General features: G+C 36.6%; 1 protein-coding gene across 4 annotated transcripts in view; it reads right to left on the reverse strand.

Moving 5' to 3' along the window:
- The window catches only part of GABRA3 (gamma-aminobutyric acid type A receptor subunit alpha3), a 354529-nt gene that overhangs the window by 235870 nt on the left and 102449 nt on the right, over nt 1-16210 (reverse strand). The window lies entirely within an intron of this gene.

Raw genomic sequence — 16210 nt, forward strand, 5'->3', positions numbered from 1 at the left:
TTTTTTCACAAAACAACTGCTTTTTAAATACTTTATTGATAATGCTATTACATTTATCCCAGTTTTCCCCTCTTTGCCCCCTCAGCCAGTACCCATTCCCTCCAGCAGTCCCCCACCTTAGTTCATGTACATGGGTTGTACATATAAGTTCTTTAACTTCTCCATTTTCTATACTATTCTTAACATCCCCCTGTCTATTTTGTACCTATCAATTATGCTTCTTAATCCTTGTACCTTATCCCCCATTCTCCCTCTTCCACCTCCCAATTGATAACCCTCCAAATGATCTCCATATCTATGATTCCATTCTTGTTCTGGTTGTTTGCTCACTTTGATTTTTTAGGTTCAGTTGTTTACAGTTGTGAATTAATTGTTATTTTAATGTTCATTGTTTTGATCTTTTTTTTTCTTTTAAACATTTTATTTATTTATTTTTACAGAGTGGAAGGGAGGGAGAAAGAGAGGGAAAGAAACATCAATGCATCATTGCCTCTTGCACACCTTCAACTGGGGACCTGGCCCACAACCCAGGCATGTGCCCTGACTGGGAATTAAACCAGTGATTCTTTGGTTTACAGGTGAGTGCTCAATCCACCGAGCCACACCAGCCAGGGATGATCTTCTTTTTCTTACATAATTCCCTCTAGTGTGTCATATAATAATGGCTTGGTGATGATGAACTCCTTTACCTTGCCTGGAAAGTCCTTTCCTACCCTTCCATTCTAAAGGATAACTTTGCTGGATAGAGTGATCTAGGTTGTAGGTCCTTGCTTTTCATCACTTTGAATATTTCTTGCCAGTCCCTTCTTGCCTTCAAAGTTTCCTTTGAGAAATCAGCTGATAGTCTTATGGGAACTCCTTCATAGGTAACTCTCTGCTTTTCTCTTGCTGCTTTTAATATTCTCTCTTTATCTTTAACCTTTGGCATTTTAATTATGATGTGTCATGGTGTAGCCCTCTTTGGGTCCAACTTATTTGGGACTCTGTGCTTCCTGGATTTGCATGTCTACTTTTTTCTCAAATTAGGGAAGTTTTCTTTCATTATTTTTTCAAATAAGTTTTCAATTTCTTGCTTTTCCTGTTCTCCTTCTGGCATCCCTATGATTTGGATATTGGTACATTTGGAAATGTCCCAGAGGCTCCTTATACTGTCCTTTTTTTTAATTCATTTTTCTTCTTGCTTCACTGGTTGAATGCCTATTTCTTCCTTATCCTCCAAATTGATTATTTAAATCCTGGCTTCCTCCCCTCCATTGATGGTTCCCTGTAAATCTTTCACTTAGTGTAAATTTCATTTCTACCTGGGTCTTTTTTATGCTGTTTGATACTCAGTTAATTCTTTGAGCATCTTGATCACTAGTGTTTTGAGCTCTGCTTATCTCCATTTCGTTTAGTTCTTTTTCTGGGGTTTTGTTCTGTTTTTTGTTTGTTTTGTTTTGTTTTTAATTTGGGCCATATTTCTTTATCTCCTCAACTTGGCAGCCTCCCTGTGTTTGTTTCTGTCTATTAGGTAGAGCTGCTTTTACTCTTAGTATCATGGCCTATTGCAGAAAAGGCACTTGTAACTGTGTGTGGCAGAGCCTTAGGTAATTGCCAGGGTGGAGCAACCCACTTCACCACTTTGTGGCTCTGTGTGGATGGAGGGCACAGAGAGGGGACCATGCCACTGCCTGGCTTCTAGAGTTTTTCCCAGAACTTGCTCCATTCCCAGTCACTTCCCATAAGTTATTGGCATCCTTCCAGTTGTTGTCCTGGTGCTGAATCCCACAGAGTGTGCATTTGCATATGTCTAAGTCCATGTAGGCCCTTTAAACAGTCTCCTCAAAATCTGGCAGTTTCTTCTGCCACTCCATCCCCCAGTGGTTTTTACAGCCAAAAGTTATGGGAATTTATCTTCCTGGCATTGGAACCTTGGACTGTGTTGTCTGGCCTGTTGCTGGGATCATTTGCTCCCAAGCTATCCCTCCTGATTTTTATCTACCATATATGAATGTGAGACGATCTGTTTTGCTGCCGCAACCACTTCTATGTGCCACACTATGTTTCTGAATGAATGTGGCTTCTTTAAATCCTTGATTGTCAGACTTTCATACAGTTCAATTTTCTGATGGTTCTGGGTGTTATTTGTTTAGAGATCTAGTTGTAATTCTTTCTATGGTTGTGCAAGGAAGTGAAGCATGTCCACCTATGCCTCCATTTGGACCAGGAGTCCTCTTGACTACAAATCCCAAATTATTTGGCCCCAAACAGCAATTTTTATGGTCAATCTAATATGTGTGCTGTGGCATTCATGTTTCATAAGTTGTACAAGAGTTGATGGTCATTTTATTTTTTATTTTTTTAAAGTTTATCACTGATTTTTTAAAAAGATTTTATTTATTTACTTTTTTACAGAGGAAAGGGAGGGAGATAGAGAGAGAGAGAGAAACATCAATGTGTGGTTGCTGGGGGTTATGGCCTGCAACCCAGGCATGTACCCTGGCTGGGAATCAAACCTGCGACACTTTGATTCGCAACCCATGCTCAATCCAGTGAGCTACGCCAGCTGGGGTGATGGTCATTTTTTAAAAAATGAACAGAAAACAGAACAGTTCAGAAAACCATGGCATATCAGTAAGAAAATATCATGCATAAGCAAACAACTCTAAGGCATGAGAAATATCCATATGCAGAAACCAATATATGTGCTCAAACATCCACAGTGCTTTGGCAGACCCTAATGTTGTATGATCACATGACAGAGATTAATTGTTAGATAATCATGATGTATGATTGACAGTTACTCTACAGAAATAAAAAGAATTGGTACAGGATATAAAGTCCAAATTAAAGAAATGATCCACAGAATATAAGGCAGAAGCATGGTGGGTGCTAAGAAAACATGAATACATAAGCAATCATCCTGGATACAAGAAAAGATGGCCATGCTGCATGAGCAAAGAGACTCACAGTGTGTGTTCTACTATGCTATTATAATATATAAATATGGGTTATGTTCAAACAATCATGATAAACAAGTAGCAACCCTTCACACTAAGAATAGGTGCCAATGAATAGATGCAAATACCATGATTTGGAAGGAGAAACTATGATATACAGTATGATGCACTAGAAGACAAGAATGTTATATGAACTTATAACTAAGGTACATATTAAAATAACCATTATGCATGAGAAGACTGCTATCATATACAGAAGAGGTTGGACATAATATATGTCCTCCAATTACCATGACACTTTGTTAGCAAATATCATTATTTAATGCATGTAGAGACATTTATGGTATAAGATGATTTAACCATGGTAAATGTCAGAAAACCATAACACATGAGCATAATAGTCACTGAACAAGAGAAGAGGGGCTTAGACTTACTTCATTAAGATATTGTACAAAATCAAAAGCATGCCATGGGGCTGTTGCACAACAGTATCAATACATATAACACTACTAAAATATATATTTAAATTGTTAATATTTGCTATTTTTCTACCATGTTTAAATTTTTTAATTAAATTTATTGGGATGATATTGGTTAATAAAGTTGAACCTGCCACTGGACAGGTAGCCTTAGCAAATTGGCAAGTTTCTACAAAACAGGCCTCAACTCTGGTATATGTACAGAAAAATGTAGCACATTACCAGATATTAGCATTAAATGAACATACCTACATCCATGGTACTTGCTCAGATGGCCATCAAACAAGTGCAGATAAGGAATGTAGAGGAGAGCAGACACCAAAAATTCTCATGACAATCATCGTGAATTTTCAAGTTACTATAGTGCATAAACTGAAAACTGTGACACGTGAACAAAGAGCCTTCAAACATGATAAAGTATACATGTAGCTTGAGAAAACTACAGTATAAGTTTCGACAACCATGATGCATATGAAGCGGTATTTGGTACATTAGTCCTTAACCATGATGTGTGCACATACAATGTGTGTATTATGGCAATGCTGATACAGGATTAAGCAATATAGTTTAGGAGCAAATGGCCATGATAGGGGGGTAGACTGCTATGATGCAGGAACAAAGGGCTATGGTCTGAGAGAAGGCAGAAATACTAAAAAACATTGGGGGGGCAAGAAATTTTTCTTTTGGTTATTTACTATTATACTTATGGTAACAAACTGGTGTAGTTATGTACACAGGCAGGGGTAACCAAACACATTAATAAATGGAATACAGACCACTATGGGAAAAGTTATTTTGGGCATTTATATGTATGTCACTATATGCCTTGTGATGCTTCAATTTCTCCACCAGTATTTTTATTTTTTAATATATATGAATCTGCAAATTTTTATTATTAATTAACAAAAATATATGTTATAAACAAATAAACCAAAATGTGGATTCTTTTTATTAAAAATATAAACCTGTTCTTCGGGCCAAGATGGAGGCATAGATAGACACACTGTGTCTCCTTGCACAAACAAATTAAGGACAACAAAAATTTAGAAAGAAAAAAAACAACCAGAACTGACAGAAAATTGAACTGTACAGCAATCCAACAACCAAGGAGTTAGACACATTCATCCAGTCTGGTATGAGGGGCGAAGTTGGGCAACCAGGCAGAGTGGGGCATGGGGCGGAGAGGGGTCACAACAACAACAAAAAAAGTGGTGCCTTGCGAACCCGGTGCACAAGGCAGTGGCTGACAGAAACCCAGGCACATGGGGTGGCAGCGGGCAGACCCAGTGAGGCACGCAGGGCAGCTGGCTGACCAAGTGGTCCCACATTGGTGCACAGACAAACCAGGTGAAGCTGGGGAATGAGACATACCACTTAAGCCAGCACTCCAGCTCAGGGAAATAAAGCCTCAAAACACTGATTGAAAACACCTGTAGGGGTTGAGTCACAGGGAGAGATTCCCAGCCCCAAAGGAGAGTTTGTTGGAGAGACGCACAGGGTCCTAAAACGTACACAAGCTCACCCACATGGGAATCAGCACCAGATGGGCCCAATTTGCTTATGGGAAGTTACAGAAGGGACTGAAATCCACGGGAGAGCAGAGCAAGCACCATTGTTCCTTCTCAGACCCCTCCCCCACAAATAGCATCACAACCCAGCAGCTGGGTTGACCTGCCCTGGTGAATACCTAAGGCTCTGCCCCTCATACAGAACAGGCTCAACAAGACAAAAAAAAAAAATAGCCCAAACAGAAGAACAGATCAAAGCCGCAGAGCAAATACTTTTAAGTGACAAAGAGATAGCCAATCTATCAGACGCACAGTTCAAAGCACTGATGATTAGGATGCTCACAGAATTGGTTGATTTGGGTCACAAATTAGATGAATAAATGAAGACTATGCTAAGTGAAATGAAGGAAATCGCAGAGGGAACCAATAGTGATGGCAAGAAAACTGGGACTCAAATCAATGGACTGGACAAGAAGAAAGAAAGAAACAACCAAACAGAAAAGAATGAAGAAACAAGAATTCAAAAAAAATGAGGAGAGGCTTAGGAATCTCCAGGACATCTTTTGATATTCCAACATCCGAATTACAGGGATACCAGAAGGGTAAGAGGAAGAGCAACAAGTGGAAAAGTTATTTGAACAAATAATAAAGAACTTCCCCAAGCTGGCAAAGGAAATAGACTTCCAGGAAGTCCAGGAAGCTCAGAGAGTCCCAAAGAAGTTGGACCCAAGGAGGAACACACCAAGGCACATCATAATTACATTAGCCAAGGTAAAAAAAAATAAGGAGACAATTCTAGAAGCAGCAAGAGATAAGGGGACAGTTACCTACAAAGGAGTTCCCATCAGACTGTCAGCTGATTTCTCAAAAGAGACCTTGCAGGCAAGAAGGAGCTGGAAAGAAGTATTCCAAGTCATGAAAGGCAAGGACCTACATCCAAGAGTATTCCATCCAGCAAAGCTTTCATTTATAATGGAAGGGCAGATAAAGTGCTTCTCAAATAAGGTTAAGTTAAAGGAGTACATCATCACCAAGCCCTTAGTTTATGAAATGTTAAAGGGACTTATCTAAGAAAGAGGAGGTAAAAAATATGTACAGTAATGACAGCAAACTCACAATTATTAACAACCACACCTAAAACAAAAACAAAAACAAATTAAGCAAACAACTAGAACAGGAACAAAACCACAGGAAAGGAGATCACATGGAGGGTTAGCAACAGGGGAGTAGGAGGAAGAGAGAGGGGGAAAAGGTACAGAGAATAAGTAGCATAGATAGTAGGTAGAAAATAGACAGGGGAGGGCAAGAATAGTATGGGAAATGTAGAAGCTAAAGAACTTATGACACATGGACATGAACTAAAGGGGGGGAATGTGAGTGGGAGGGAGTGTGCAGAGTGGAGGGGAATGAAGGGGAAAAATGGGACAACTGTAATACCATAATCAATAAAATTATATATATATATATATATATATATATATATATATGTAAATGTGTTACTTTTTCTTTGCAATAGCATTCTTTTTTCTCTTTGACTTCATTTTAAAATAATTCTGTTTTAAAACCAAACTTTAACCTAATCCTAGAGGCAACTTTAACTGTAACCTCGATTTAAACCTAACCCTAAGCCAATCTTCAACCTTAAATCTAAAAAAATTCTAACACTAACTTTAAATCTAACTTCAAACCAACTATTAAGCCTAAGCCTTACTCTAAACCTAATCCTAATGACAATCCTCTTTTAACCTTTAAATTTAAAAAATTTTTCCAGCAAAGCTACCATTTATTATCGAAGGGCAGATAAAGTGCTTCCCAGATAAGGTAAACTTAAAGGAGTTCATCCTCATCAAGCCCTTATTATATAAAATGTTAAAGGGACTTATCTAAGAAGTAGATCAAAACTATGAAGAGTAAAATGACAACAAACTCACAACTGTTAAAAACTGAACCTAAAAAATTAAATAAATAAACTAAGCAAACAACTAGAACAGGAAGAGTATCACAGAAATGGAGATCAGGACAATTGGTTGAGATGGAGTCATAGGTAGATACACTATGCCTCCTCACACAACCAAAAAAAGGACAACAAAAAAATAAAAACAAAAAAAACAACAACAAAAAACAACTAGAACTGACAGAAAATTGAACTGTACAGAAGTCTGACAACCAGGGAGGTAAAGAAGAAACATGCATCCAGACTTGTAGGAGGGGTGGGGAAAGGCAGCTGGGGCAGAGAGGATGCATGGCAAAGCAGGGGCTGGAGGGCCTGGGTGGACGAAGTGGTGCTGGCAGAGTGGGTGGTCCCACATTTGCATGCAGATAAACTGGGAGGAACAACTGAGAGGCAAGATAGACCACTCAACCCAGGGTTCCAGTGCTAGGAAATAAAGCCTCAAAACCTCTGACTGAAAAAAACCTGTGGGGGTTGAGGTGGCAGGAGAAACTCCCAGTCTCACAGGAGAGTTTGTTGGAGAGACCCACAGGGTCCTAGAACATACACAAACCCACCCACCAAGGAATCAGCACCAGAAGGGCCCAATTTAGTTGTGGGCAGCAGAGGAAGTAACTGAAAGCCTACCAAGAGCCAAGGAAGCAACATTGTTCCCTCTTGGACCCCTCCCTCTATTCAACATCACAATGCAGCGATGTGGATTGCCCCACCCTGGTGAATGCCTAACGCTCTTCCCCTAACCACATAACCGGTGTATTGAGACAAACAAAATATCCTGAATAAAAGAACAGGTCAAAGCTCCAGAAAGAAACACAACTAAGCGATGAAAAGAGAGCCAACCTATCAGATGCAGAGTTCAAAACACTGATAATCAGGATGCTCACAGAAGTGGTTGAGTATGGTTGCAAAATAGAGAAAAAAAGTGAAGGCTATGAAAAGTGAAATAAAGGAAAATGCACAGGGAACAAAACAGTGATGAGAAGGAAACCAGGACTGAAATCAATGGTTTGGACCAGAAGGAAGAAATAAACATTCAACCAGAACAGAACAGAGAAACAAGAATTCAAAAAAAATGAGGAGAGGCTTAGGAACCTCCGGGACAACTTTAAACATTCCAACACCTGAATAATAGGCATTCCAAAAGGAGAATTGGAAGAGCAAGAAATGGAAAACTTATTTGAAAAAATAATTGAGAACTTCCCCAACCTGGCAAAGGAAACAGACTTCCAGGAAATCTAGGCAGCTCAGAGAGTCCCAAAGAAGTTGGATCCAAGGAAGCACACACCAAGGCACATCATAATTCCATTACTCGAGATTAAAGATAAGGAGAGAATTTTTTAAAATATATTTTTTAAGATTTTATTTATTTATTTCTAGAGAGGAAAGGGAGGGAGAAAGAGAGAGAGAAACATCAATATGCGGTTACTGGGGGTCATGGCCTGCAACCCAGGCATGTACCCTGACTGGGAATCGAACCTGTGACACTTTGGTTCACAGCCCGCGTTCAATCCACTGAGCTATGCCAGCCAGGGCCAAGATAAGGAGAGAATTTTAAAAACAGCAAGAGCAAAGGAGAAAGCTACCTACAAAGAAGTTCCCATAAGACTATTAGCTGGTTTCTCAAAAGAAACCTTATAGGCAGGAAGGGGCTGGAACAAAGTATTCAAAGTCATTAAAAGCAAGGACCTACATCCAAGATTACTCTCTATAGCAAAACTCTCATTTAGAATGGGAGGGCAGATAAGTATTTCCCAGATAAGGTCAAGTTAAAGGAGTACATCATCACCAAGCCCTTATTATATAACATGTTAAAGGAACTAACCTAAGAAAAAGAAGATAAAAAATATGAACAGTAAAATGACAACAAACTCACAACTCTCAACAACCGAACTTAAAAAAAAAATCTAAGCAAACAACTAGAACAGGAACAGAAGCACAAAAATGAAGATCACATAGAGTATTATCAGTGAGGAGCAGTAAGGGGGGTGAAGGAAAAGGTATAGGGAATAAGTAGCATAAAGGGTAGGTACAAAATAGACAGTGGGAAGTTAAGAATAGTATAAGAAATGTAGAAGCCAAAGAACTTACATGTATGACCCATGTACGTGAACTAGGGAGGGAATGTGGGTGGGAGGTAGGGTGCAGGGCAGAGGAGAATTAAAGGGGAGAAATGGGACAACTGTAATAGTACAATCAATAAAATATATTAAAAAAAACAAATTCTCTAGAGAAAAAAATGAAGATCACATGGAGGGTTATCAGCAGGGAGAGGGAGTGGGTAAAATGGAGGAAAAGGTACACGGAATAAGCATGATTGGTAGGTACAAAATAGACAGGGGGAGGTTAAGAATAGTATAGGAAATGGAGAAGCCAAAGAATTTATATGTATGACCCATGGACATGAACTAATGGAGTGGGGAATGCTGGTGGGAGGGGGGTTCGTGGTGGAAGGAAAAAGGGGAGAAAAAAATGGGACAACTATAACAGCATTATCAGTACAAATATTTAAAATTAAAATAAAATAATAAAATATTTTTCAATTACAAATTGTATTCAATATTATTTTGTATTAGTTTCAGGTGTACAGCTTAGTGGTTAAACAATCATATACTTTATAAACTTTTCTTCCCAATATTTCCATTAACTACCTGGTACCACATATAGTTATTACAGTATTATTGACTATATTCCCTATGTTGTATCAACAATTTACATCCCTGTGACTATTCTGAAACTATCAGTCTGTACTACTTAATCCCTTTGCCCTTTTCACCCAGTCTCCCAAAGCCCTCTGGGCTGGCAACCATCAGTCTATTCTCTGTATGTAAGAGTCTGTTTTTGTTTTGATGTTCATTTATATTGTTCTTTACAATCAATATACAGGTGAAATCATAAGGTATTTGTCTTTCTCTGACTGACTTATTTCCCATAGCATAATACCCTGTAGGTCAATCCATGCTGTCACAAATGGTAAAATTTCACTCTTTTTTTAAGTCTTTTTTTAAGATTTTATTTATTTATTTTTAGAGAGGGAAGGGAGGGAGAAAGAGAGAGAAACATCAATGTGCAGTTGCTGGGGGCCATGGCCTGCAACCCAGGCATGTGCCCTGACTGGGAATCGAACCTGCGACACTTTGGTTCACAGCCCGCACTCAATCCACTGAGCTACACCAGCCAAGGCTCTCACTCTTTTTATCACTAAGTATTCCATGGTAAATAAGTACCACCACTTTTTTATCTATTCTTCTATTGATGGACACTTGGATTGCTTCCACAGCTTGGCTATTGTAAATAACACTGCAATGAGCATAGGAGTGCATATATTACTTCAAATTAGTGTCTTGGGTTTCTTCAAATATATACTCAGAGGTAGAATTGCTGGATCATAAAGCAGTTTTATATATAATTTTTGAGGAACCTCCATATTGTTTTCCATAGTGGCTGCACCAACTACATTCCCACCAACAGTGCAAAAACATTCCCTTTTCTCCACATTCCCATACTGTTTTTCATAGTGGCTGCACCATTCTGCATTCCTACCAACCACGCACAAGTGTAACCTTTTCTCCACATTCTCACAAACACTTGTTATCTGTGCATTTACTGATGATAAATAACCATTCTGGCAGGTGTGGTATGATATTCTCATTGTGGTTTTAATTTGCATTTCTGTGACAATTAGTGACATCAAGCATCTTTTCACTAGTTTATTGACCATCTGTATGCCCCCTTTGGATCAGTGTTCATTCAGGTCCTCTTTCCATTTTAATTTTTTTAAATTAAATTTTACACTCAGTATTATTTTGTATTATGTTCAGATGTACAACAGAGTGGTTGGACAATCATATGCACTTTAAAAATCTGTTTCCCTCAATATTTCCAGTACTCAACTGGCACCATACATAGTTATTACAATAATATTAACTATATTTCTTATGTTGTATCTTACATCTCCATAACTGTTTTGTAACTACAAATCTGTGCTTTAAATGCCTTTACCTTTTCCACCTAGTCCTCCAATCTCCTTCCTGCTGGCAAACATCAGTCTATTCTCTCCACATATGAGACTTTCTGTTTTGTTTGTTAGTTTATATTGTTCTTTAGTTTCCACATGTAAGTGAAAACATATGATATTTGTCTTTCTCTAACATATTTCCCTTAGCATAATACCCTCTATGTCCAGCCACACTGTTGCAATGGCAAGATTTCATTCTTTTTATGTAAGAGTAATATAACATTGTGTACAGGGTCCAGCACAAATAATGCCCCTTTTTATTACAAAATTATTTTATTATAAAACTATAAGCATGTAATTCTGTAAGATAACAATATCACACTCAAGCACACTATATGACATTTTAGGTGAAATGTTCAAATTAAAACTATAAATTATTATACCCACATTATTACCCTACCAACTGCACTCAAGCAGGCATTACTTCTGCTGGATCCTGTATAAATGTCACCACTTTTTTTAATCACTTGTCTACTGATGGGCTCTTTGGTTGCTTACATAGCTTGGCTATTGTAAATAAAACTGCAATGAACATAGTGGTGTACATATTTTCATACTAGTGTTTGAGTTTCCTCAGATAAATCCCCAGAAGTGGAATTTCTGAGTCATAAGGCAGTTCTAGTTTTAATTTTTTTGAGGAACTCCATACTGTTTTTCCACAGTGGTTGTATCAGTCGTCATTACCACCAACAGTGCCTGAGGGTTCCCTTTTTCCCACATCCTCCACAGCACTTGTTTGTTGATTTATTGATGATAGCCATTCCAACAGGTGTGAGGACATATCTCATTGTGGTTTTAATTTGCATTCCTCTGATGCTTAGTGACATTGAGCATCTTTTCATATGTCTGAAGGACACCTGAATGTCCTCTTTAGAGAAGTGTTGATTCAGGTCTTTTTCACATTTTTAAATTGGATTGTTTCTTATATTGGTGGATGTTGAGTAGTATATGCTTATTATAAATTTTAGATAGTAACCCTTATCAGATGTATTACTGGGGAATATGTCCTCTCATTTAGGAGGTTGTCTTTTCATTTTGTTAATGGTTTCCTTTGCTGTGCAAGAACATTTGTTTGATGTAGTCAGTCCCATTTATTATTTTTTTCTTTTTTTAATGATTTTATATATTTAGATAGAAGGGAAGGGAGGGAGAAAGAGAGGGAGAGAAACATCAATGCGTTGTTGCCTCTTGCACACCTTCAACTGGAGACCTGGCCCACAACCCAGGCATGTGCCCTACTGGGAATCGAACCAGTGACCCTTTGGTTCACAGGCCAGCACTCAATCCACTGAGCCACATCAGCTAGGGTTGTTAATTTTTTCTTTTGTTTCCCTTGCCTGAGGAGATATATCATAAAAAATATTACTAAGGGAGTATCTGTGATTTTAGTGCCTATGTTTACTTCTAGAAGTTTTACAGTTTTGAGTCTTACATTTAAGTATTGAATTCATTTTTAGTTTATTCTTGTAAATAAATTGTGGTATAAAAAGGTAGTCTAATTTCATTTTTGGCACATTTGTCCAATTTTGCCAGCACCATTTATTGAATAGGCTGTCTTTACCCATTATATGTTTTTATCTGCTTTATCAATTTTAATTTATCATAAATGTGTGGGTTTATTTCACAGCTCTCTATTCTGTCCCATTGTTCTGTACATCTGTTTTTATGCAAGTGTCATAATGTTTTGACTACTATAGGTATAGTTTGATATCAGGTAGTGCGATACATTCAAATGTGTTCTTCTTTCTTAGTATAGCTGTGGCTATGTGGGGTCTTCAGTAGCTCCATATAAATGTTTGGATTACTTAATTCTTGTTCTGTAAAATATGTTATTGGTACAAACTGCATTGAATCTACAGATTCCTTTGGGTAGTATGTACATCTTTATGATGTTAATTGTTGCTATCCATGAGCATCATATATATTTACTTGTATTTTCTTCAATTTTTTTCTTCTGTGTTTTATAATTTTCCAAAGACAGATCTTTTACCTTCTTGGTGCAACTGTAAATGTGAATGCTTTCTTCTGGGTTATTATTGGTGTATAAAAATGCAACAGATTTCTGAGTATTTTGTATCCTGCTAAATTACAGAATTCATTTATCAAATCTAATAGATTTTTGGTGGAATCTTTAGGGTTTTCTATACACAGTATCATGTCATCTGCAAATAATGACAGTTTTACTTCTTTCTTTCCAATTTGGATTCCTTTTATTTCTTCTTCTTATCTGATTGCTGTGGCTAGAACTTCTAGTACAATGTTGAATAATAGTGGGGAAAGTGGACATCTCTGTCTTGTTTATAATCTTAAGAAAACTTGTTTTAGATTTTCCTAATTAAATATGATGTTAGTTGTGGGTTTGACATATATGGCCCTCATTATGTTGAGATATGTTCTCTCTATTCCCACTTTGCTGAAAGTTTGTCATCATAAATGGGTACTAGATATTATCAAAGGGTTTTTCTGCATCTGTTTATACTATTATATGATTTTTATCCTTGATTTTCTGTGATGTATCATATTAATTGATTTGTAGATATTACACAAACCTTTCATTTCAGGCATAAATCCAACATGACCATGGTGATTGATCTTTTTAATATCGTGATAGATTTGGTTTGCTAATACTTTGTTGAAGATTTTTTCATCTGTGTTCATTGGGAATATTAGTTTATAATCTTTCTATTGGCAATTGAAAAATGTATATTCTGCTACTTCATGGTGAAATTCTCTAAAATCATCAATTAAATCTATCTAGCTGCATTTTATTTAAGGCTGCTGTTTTCTTGTTAATTTTCTATCTGGTTTTGGAATTAGGATAATGTTGGCTCATAAAATGAAATTGTCTTTCCTCTTCTTGAATTTTTGGAATAGTTTGAAGATAGGTGTTACTTCTGTTAATGTTTGGTAATATTCACCAGTGAAGTTATCTGATCTAGTACTTTTGTTTGTTGAAAGTCTTTTTTTATATATTAATGCTTCAATTTCATTATTTGTAATCAGTCTGCTCAGACTTTATGTTTCTTCTTGATTCAGTTTTGGAAGAATATGTGTTTCTAGTAATTTACCCATTTCTCCAGATTGTATAATTTATTGGCATATGGTTGTTTGCAATATTTCCTTATAATCTTTTGCATTTCTGTGGTGTCAGTTGTTACTTCTCTTTCATTTCTCATTTTATTTATTTGGATCCTTTCTCTTTTTTTCTTAATAATACTTCTTAAATATTTAGAGATCTTGTTCATTTTTTTTTCAAAGAACCAGCTTTTGGTTTCATCAATCTTTTGTATTATTTTTTGAGACCCTATTTCATTAATTTCCACTTTGATCTTTATTATTTCCTTCCTTTTCCTCACTTTGGGCTTTGTTGTTCTTTTTCTAGTCCTTTTATGTTTACTATTTTTTAAATAATTTTTGTTGTTATTGTATTACAGTTGTCCAAATTTTTATTTGAGATTTTTCTTGTTTCTTTTTTTTTTTTTTTTGAGGTAGGCCTGTAATGTTATGAATTTCTCTCTTAGGCCTTCTTTTGCTATGTCCCATAGATTTGGGGGTTTTATGTTTTCACTTTCATTTGTTTCAAAGTATCTTTTGATTTCTTCCTTGATGTCATTGTTAACTCATCCTTTGTTTAGTAACATGTTTTTTAGCCTCCATGTATTCGTGTGTTTTGATATTATTTTCTTGTAATTGATTATTAGCATCATGCCATTATATCTGGAAAAGATGCTTGATATTACTTCAATCTTCTTAAATTTCCTGAAACTTGTTTTGTGTCCTAAAACGTGGTCTATCATAAAAACAGTTCCATGTACACTTGAAAAAAATGTATATTCTGCTATTTTGGGATGAGCCACTCTGAAAATATCAATTAAATCCATCTGGTCTAGTGTGTTATTTAAGGCTGCTGGTTTCTTGTTGAGTTTCCATGTGGAAAATCTATCTATTGATATCAATGAAGTGTTAATATTGCCTACTATCTTCCTTTATATCCAGCAAGATTTGCCTTATATATTTAGGTACTTCTATGTTTAAATGCTTCCTAGGGTTATATCCTCTTACTCAATTAATCCCTTTATTGTTATGCAGTGTCCTTCGTTGTCTCTTATTTTAGCCTTTGTTCTGATTTCTACTTTTACATATAAGCATTACTAACCCAGCTTTTTTCCATTTTCATTTGCATTAAATATATTTTTCCATTTCTTTACTTTTAGCCTGTCTGTCTTTCATTTTGAGGTGGGTCTCTATACACAGCATATACATGGATCTTGTTTTTGTATCCATTCTGCTACCCTATGTCTTTTGATTGGAGCATTTAAGCAATTTACTACTAAAGTGATTATTGATAGGTACATATTTATTGTCATTTTATTCTTAATATCAGTGTTCCTCTTTTTTCTTTCTTATTCTTAAAGAAGACCCCTCTACATTTATTGTAATTCTGGTTTGGTGGTAATGAACTCCTTTAGCTTTTTCTTGTCTGGGAAATTCTTCATCTCTCTTTCGGTTTCAAATGACAGCCTTGTGGTATAAAGCAGTCTTGGTTGTAAGAGGTCCTTGCTTTAAATCACTTTCTTTTTTTTTAAGGTTTTATTTATTTATTTTTAGAGAGGGAAGGGAGGGAGAAAGAGAGAGAGAAACATCAATGTGTGGTTGCTGGGGGCCGTGGCCTGCAACCCAGGTATGTGCCCTGACAGGGAATTGAACCTGCTATGCTTTGGTTTGCAGCCCACGCTCAATCCACTGAGCTATGCTAGCCAGGGCTAAATCACCTTCAATATTATTTACCAATCCCTCTCATATGAAATGTTTCCAGTGAGAAATCAGCTGATAGCCTTACAGGAGCTCCCTTGTAGGTAATTGTCTTTCACTTACCACTTTTAAAATTCTCTTTGTCTTACATAAACCAATGGAACAGAATAGAGAACCCAAAAATAAACCCACATCTCTACAGTCAATTAACTTTTGAAAAATGGTACAGGAGTATATATCCTGTATTCTATTAGAATAGAATACTAATTCTAATAGAATAGAACAGAATACTATTTTGGAGTCAAAATAGCCTTTTCAACAAATGGTGTTGGGAGATATGGACAGATACATACAAAAAATGAAACTCGATCACCAACTTACACCACACACAAAAATAAATTCAACGTGGATAAAAGACTTAAATATAAGTCATGATACTATAAAAGTCCTAGAAGAAAACATAGGCAGGAAAATCTCAGATATCCCATGCACCAATATTTTCACCGATATATCCCCTAGAGCAAGGGACAAAAAGGAAAGAACAAACAAATGGCACTTCATCAAAT

The sequence above is a fragment of the Phyllostomus hastatus genome, unplaced genomic scaffold (assembly GCF_019186645.2).
Source record: "Phyllostomus hastatus isolate PE091 unplaced genomic scaffold, TTU_PhHast_1.1 phas_scaffold_397, whole genome shotgun sequence".
Lineage (NCBI taxonomy): Eukaryota > Metazoa > Chordata > Mammalia > Chiroptera > Phyllostomidae > Phyllostomus > Phyllostomus hastatus.